This window comes from Eptatretus burgeri, chromosome 7, assembly GCF_056783735.1.
Source record: "Eptatretus burgeri isolate ZD-2024b chromosome 7, Ebu_testis_v1, whole genome shotgun sequence".
Classification (NCBI taxonomy): Eukaryota; Metazoa; Chordata; class Myxini; order Myxiniformes; family Myxinidae; genus Eptatretus; species Eptatretus burgeri.
Genome location: NC_140967.1, coordinates 87,453,879 through 87,460,634, shown reverse-complemented (window position 1 = coordinate 87,460,634; position 6,756 = coordinate 87,453,879). Strand labels below are relative to the sequence as shown.

The 6,756-nt window shown below is 41.1% G+C and overlaps 1 protein-coding gene across 3 annotated transcripts in view; it reads right to left on the bottom strand.

Moving 5' to 3' along the window:
• Window positions 1–1,630, bottom strand: part of LOC147023695 (uncharacterized) — a 12,477-nt gene extending 10,847 nt beyond the window's left edge. The window contains exon 1 of one of the 3 annotated variants that reach the window (XR_015060335.1): window positions 1,327–1,630. The gene's annotated coding sequence lies outside the window, so the exon portion shown is untranslated. The remainder of the gene's footprint in view (window positions 1–1,326) is intronic. The other 2 variants (XM_085889452.1, XM_085889451.1) reach the window with 2 other exon arrangements.
• Between the last annotated feature and the right edge of the window lie 5,126 nt (window positions 1,631–6,756).

Genomic DNA, 6,756 nt, shown 5'->3' with positions numbered 1-6,756 from the left:
CTCTGCTAACACCGCCAATTGTTTCTGCCTCAAGTTCCTGGATTGCTGTGACTTGTTCTTTCAAAGTAGCTGACTGATTTGTACGAATCGGTATTGAAGGTGGAAATAAAAGACGCGGGTAATAGGTTATTAAGTCAATGACACCTGTGTCATTTCTTCCCCACATGTTATGGTTACTTTAAGAACGAGTCTCGAGAGCAGGAATTCCAAGAGAGAAAGACAATTTATGTTGCGTCAAAGGCTGTTCCAAAGGACATGTTGTTTAGGTATCTGGACTGACTCTCTCTCCCTCTCTCTCTCAATGACTTTTGTCTCTATCCTTAGTAAATTCGTGTTCAGCTGAATGCCTCTGTAAGGCATGACGACTGAGTGTAGTTGTGATTCTCTGTTGGTAATATGATACGAGTTCCCTAACAAAGAATTTCAGCGCAGGGGGTGGGGATGGGCAAGTATGTGCAATGGTTGCCAACCTATGGTCGTTTGTGCTTTTTCCCCTTTTTGAATGCTGAAAGTCAAGCAAGGAAGCAGTGCGTGCCATTCTATACCACTCTTTGGTACCACTCGGCCAGGGTCGGGTTCAACCCGCCGACCTCCCGGACTCCGAGCGGACGACCTTAACCATCACGCCACCGGGTCTGGTTAACGATAAAGCAACTTGCAGTGCATGTTTTGAGTTAGTAGACCAAAAAAATATATATGTACAGTACAATTTTCTTTCTGTGTCGTTTACTTGAGACTTACTATATGTTTCGGCTTTTAAATGCAAGCGCCGCGCCAAGCCCCAGGCCAGCACAAACATTACAAGCCATCGAGATAAAGTTGGCACTGTTTGATTCCGAATAAAGCACCCAGCCAACATAAAGTGAGCCACTTTGAATTGTCCTTTTGATAAATAAAGCCAGATATGGTGTTATAAGTCATTTGATTCATCTCCCCTTGAACTGAAAGAGCAACTTAATCGTTCACTTGTGCAAAATGAAGAAACAACTTAAATCTCTAGTTAAGTAATGGCTCTTAATCCAAAGTTACCTTTCTTTCTGACGGTTTCCTCCAGATATGAAAGAAAGTACATCAGAAAGTAAATAATTCTCAGGAGTGGACGACCAGCAAAAGCAAGACCATCTGATCCGAAGATTATATCAGTTGTACTTGTTTTAAGCAGAAATTTCAGAAAAAAAAACCGTTCAGGTAACATGTTCACGTGATATTTTAGGGCTCAGTGTTCTTGTAGCATTGCATTTCTAACACCAGGTACTTAAGAGATGCCTAAACAAAGGCCCATGCGATTGGTACTTCAGCCCAAAGAAAGTTATGAATGAGGTTTACCTTATTTCCTTCTGACATGATGGAGGAAATCAAGATAAGGTAGCAGGGACCTGTCCCTCTGCTGATCCTTCAACCTTCAAACTGTCTTGTCGCTGTCTGTGCCTCCAACGGAATGCGGCCTGTGCCCTATTACGAGAGCTGAGAATAGCCTGTTCCAGCTGGGACGGCAGGGGTTGTGTGCCGGCACTCCCACCATTTGCCTCTAAATCACATGTAGAGTTGTGGAGTCAGGCGTTGGAGACAGAGGATTTTGGGTGGGGTGGGGTGTGTGTGGGGGAGAGTGTTGTAAAGTCGATTTGGGTGGAGGATAGGGTGTATAGGGACAAAGGGTTAGTTCAGTGGACATCGACAACAGTGTCCTGTTAAATTGTCACGAGACACAATTTATTGGGGATAATCAGCAATTATCAGTTCATACAGCACTGAAGCTATACGAAGACACTGAAGAAAGGCAGTTGAGAATTGAAGCTCAGTTTGGGGATGTCACTGGAAGACACTTGTGGTGGAATGGTTGGGGGAAAATGGGAAGAAGCGGTTGGGGGAAGAAGATGGAAGACACCAGCTGTCGCTTTTGTGTTAATTGGTATATCATACCACATTGGGCTATACATCTCATTACCAGTGTGACCACTCCTTGGCTTTTTTCCCAAGATCTTGGCTATTCGTTGTTCACCTTGGCGTCTTGGTTTTCTAGAGGTTTTCTTGGCGTATAGGTTTTGTATTATCATCGCTTTTCTGAAACCTTGTGAATTCTTGGCTTTTTTCATTGGCTCACCTTGGCATTTATGAAAATGAGGAGCGGTCACACTGCTAGTCATTACTTACCCTCGTTTTTCATCCCCCCTCATTTCGCAAAACACAATTCATCATAAAAAATATCAGGCTCCACTGTTTAACGCTTGTGATTAATGGGACATTTAACAAAATCCTTTCACCATGTATCGTTGAATTTTTGCCAAATCCATTTCGATAACTTAATCTAAAACAGACTGTGCTGTCTGTATAGAATGTTCTTTGTGAAACGTTTTATAATTATTATTATTTTATAATCTATGCTGCCTTTGTACGTCGATTTATATGTGAAAAGAGAGCGATAAAATGTATGTGGTAATAACTCTGTCCACTTTACTACAAAAAATAGAAAGGTTTTATCTCTACTCCCAATACAAGGGACCAATAAAAAAAAAATATATTTTTTTTTTAATAAAAAATGTCCTTCAAAGGCTTCTTGGAAGGGGCCAAGAGAAGCACCATCGTTTTATATTCTTCAATATATAGGAGAAGTGTAAATAGTAATGAAAATAATTCCAAAGGAAACGTTTTAAAGGTAGTTACCATGCTCGTGATATCCCAGGTGTGTGTGTGTGTGTGTGTGTGTGTGTGTGTGTGTGTGTGTGTGTGTGTGTGTTTGTGTGTATTTGTACTACTGTATTGTATAGAAATCCTGACAATAATTCACAGACAAGTGTGTGTTTGTTTGTCTGTTTGTTTGTTTGTCACGCTCCTCTTAAAGTTCTGGGCTGATTACATCCAGACTTGCTACGTCGGATCAGCATGACCCCAATTAATGTATAGGGGTGTTTTTATATTTTGCTGGTAGTCTTGGGGAAGGAGGGATGAGGTGGGGGGGGCGTGGGGGGTGGGTGGGATGCAATCTCTCCATGTAAATGTGTATCGTGTAGCGCCGCCCCCAGGTGGGGGAGGGTATTACAAGTCTCCACCATTTACAGTACCGTACAGTATTCCTGTCCCCACATTTTCTAGTACAGTGAGCTGTTTTTAATCACAATGCTCAGTAGTTATGTTTTTGCTTCATGCACATAACCCGGGTTATTTCTTTTTAACTTTGGGAGCGATTGAGGTAGCTGTTAGTTGCTTATACACCGCCCAAATACAGGTATGCGCCAGAAGAAGGTCACCCGTTGGGCGGGTACTCTACTAGTATATATAATGGAGTATGATAGTATTCGATATGTAGGGATAGTGCGGGGAAAAATGGCCACCCATTCAAGTGTGTACAAAATGATACGCTTAACGATTATTACAGCGTGAAGTCATCAGCATTTTAAAGCATACTTTTTATTCACTAACTTTTTCATAACTAAGAAGAATGAAAAATGCGCCAAAATACATCGCCAAAGTACCACATCGAGAGATCGCAAAATCGCCAATTTGTTCATCCTCAGAATTGTTGATGAATGTCATCCTGCTGAGAACAATAACGGCTGAAGCAATTACAATGATTCTAACAGAAGTAAGCCACATTCCTTCTTGGGTATTGCACCCATATGATGACAATTTTTTTTTTATCGGATTAAAAAAAAAAATATATATATATAACCACAATACGCCACTAATGTATCGTGATGCTGCGTCTGCGCATGCATGAGTAATACATTTCTTCATGATTGGTCTGTGCATGTGTGCAAGGGTTAGGGTTAGGGCGGTTTGTACCTGTTCATATTACCGGGCGGAGGTATGCGCTCTACCGAGTGCCCTTCTTGTTTGTACTGTACTTATGTCATGAACATTAAAAATCCTTTCCTATCTCTCAAAAGAGGAGCCTTATGTCTCTAGGTAACCTTGCTAAACTCCATGCTTCGAGATTAAACTGGATATGCCAGTTGAATCTAATGTATAAAGTTCTTTCTAACCACTCATTGACTGACTCGCTGATGTTAATGTTCGCTCCCATTCCAGGTGACGTAGAAAGGTGAAATTTTGTGTGTGGATGGACATCGAAGCTGCTACACCGGGGAAAATCAGAGAGCCTTCAGAAAGCGTCCGTAAATGAAAAAGCAAATAAATGAAAATAAATAAATGAAAAAATGCAGGTGAGCAACCCCAGACAATGGGGAAGCATAGTAATTGTGTCGATGGACATTGAGGTCGCTACACCAGTAAAAAACAAACAAACACAGAACCATTAGAAAGTGACGTAAATGAAAATAAATGAATGAAAAAATTCCGGTTGAACGACCCGAGACAATGGGGAAGCACGGTAATGTTTTATGCTGATATACATCGAAGCTGCTACACCGGGAAAAAAGACAGAACCATTGGGAAGCGTCCGTAAATGAAAATATAAATAAATGAAAATAACTAGAAGAGTACTCGGTGGAGCACATACCTCGGCCATGTAATACCTGATCCACAAGACAATATTGGGCCCATTACATTTTTAGATCCTCGTGGAGGGTCTCTAAGTCTTACTCACGTTGTTGTTCTTGTGGACTTTTTTGTTTTACAGCCTACAGTTTTCATCGAAACTTCCTGAAACTTGGCATATATATGTAAAAATACCCCGTGCAGACAGTAACGATCTCCGATTTTGAAAATTCCTCCGAGAAAAAAATTATGACGTCAAAATATCTCCGCTAATGGAAATCGCCGAAAAAAATATCTCCGAAACTCGGCAAGCTTTTTGAATTCTGTTTGCGGGAATCGAACAGGGCATTAGCAGAGATGAATTACCGCACATATGATACATCACTATGACGTCATATCAATTTTTATGACGTCATTCCTATTTGTTGACTTTTTTTGTTTCACAACCCAGAGTTTTCATCGGATCTTCGTGAAACTTGCCATGTATATGCAGAAAGCCCACGCGCAGGCAGTAACCATCTCCGATTTTGGAAATTCTTCCTAGTTGTTTCACAACCCAGAGTTTTCATCAGATCTTTGTGAAACTTGCCATGTATATGCAGAAAGCCCACGCACAGGCAGTTACCATCTCTGATTTTGGAAATTCTTCCTAGTTGTTTCACAACCCAGAGTTTTCATCAGATCTTTTTGAAACTTGCCATGTATATACAGAAAGCCCACGCACAGGCAGTAACTATCTCCGATTTTGGAAATTCTTCCCAGAAAAAAAGTTGACGTCATAATATCGCCGCTAATGGAAATCGCCTATACCATTATCTCCGAAACTAGGCAAGCTGTTTGAATTTTGTTTGCGGGAATCAAGCCGGGCATTAGCAAGGATAATTTATCGCAAACCTGATACATCACAATGACGTCATATTCGCTTTATGACGTCATCATTAAGAGGATGAGGATCTTAGCTCATTCGAGTTTGTTTAAATATCAGTACTATATCGTTTTTGGCCCTATCTCTCAATGGTGAAGAATCACTTTGAAAATTAAATAATTATCGTATCGAGATCTGGATTTGGATCTCACCAAAAGGGTTTATTCATATGCAGGCTGTGGTTGCATCATTTTCTGAGGGCACAGCCGTGCCGCTGATGCAGTGCCCCTTGCTACTAGTAAGCTGGTCCTCATGTTGCCAACCTCAGAAGGATGACAGGCTGAGTCGACCCACCGAGTGTTCATTTAACGGAACAACGATGGCTTGAACTCAGGACCCTAAGATCTTAAGCCAGCCACCTTAACCATGAGGCAATACAATGCCTAATCACATATTTGATGTTTTACAATTAATGTCTTTATTTTATCATAGCCATCGTTTCAAAACCAGTTCGGTTTAATTAGTATATGACATTCGGTGTAAAGTACTGTGGAATGATGAATGCCATAGATTCACGATGCATGGTTCTTCTATTCTTTTGAAGTCTGAAGTGAATTCCATGAACCGAATGTTCCCGCATGTAATGACTAATGTTTGGAAGAATTAATGTTGTTATTGTTCAAATTTAAACTTATACTGCAAGTTCATGAATCTCTGTTAATTTAGATTGTTAAAAAGTAATTCATATTAAAACGTTGAACTCGATGATACGTTGTGGGTCCATGCGGTCGGACTGTTCTTTGCCGACTCCATCTTGAAGTTCCGTGAAAGCGCAGTGTGGGCATCCATTTGTTCCATATGTCCAGAGAGACCAGCTACATGTATGAACTCAGATGGCAGTGTGCATTTTAAAAGCTCTGCAAATCATCATCCTGGTGAGTGGCCAACGTGTCCACCAAGTTTCTTTTGGTGTTTAATGCTTTGTACATTTGAATTGATGTCATAAATTCAGATTAGTCATTTGAAGTAAATCGATGAATGGATGGAACTGATCCATCTATAATTCCAGAAATCTCTGTGTGTCTATGTGTCTGCGGCCGCTGTTTCTCGACAACCACTGGTCAGATCTAATTGAAACTTGCCAGGAATATTGCTGGGGACCCGCGGATGTGCCCTTTCAAGGTTTGATATTAATCGGACAAGCGGTTCCCAAGTTACAGCCATTTATTTGCCAATCAATGACAGGACACAGTACTATGACATCAAGATTGACGTCACAAATTATTTTTTTCTTTTTTTTTTGCACATACGGCCATGCATGTACGGGCACACACATATTGGCTCGCACCTACGGGCACGCACCTACTCCAAGGAGTGGTTGTTGAGAGTGGTGTAGATCGGACTAGTGGTTGTCGAGAAACAGCAGTCACAGACAGACACACAGACACACAGAGATT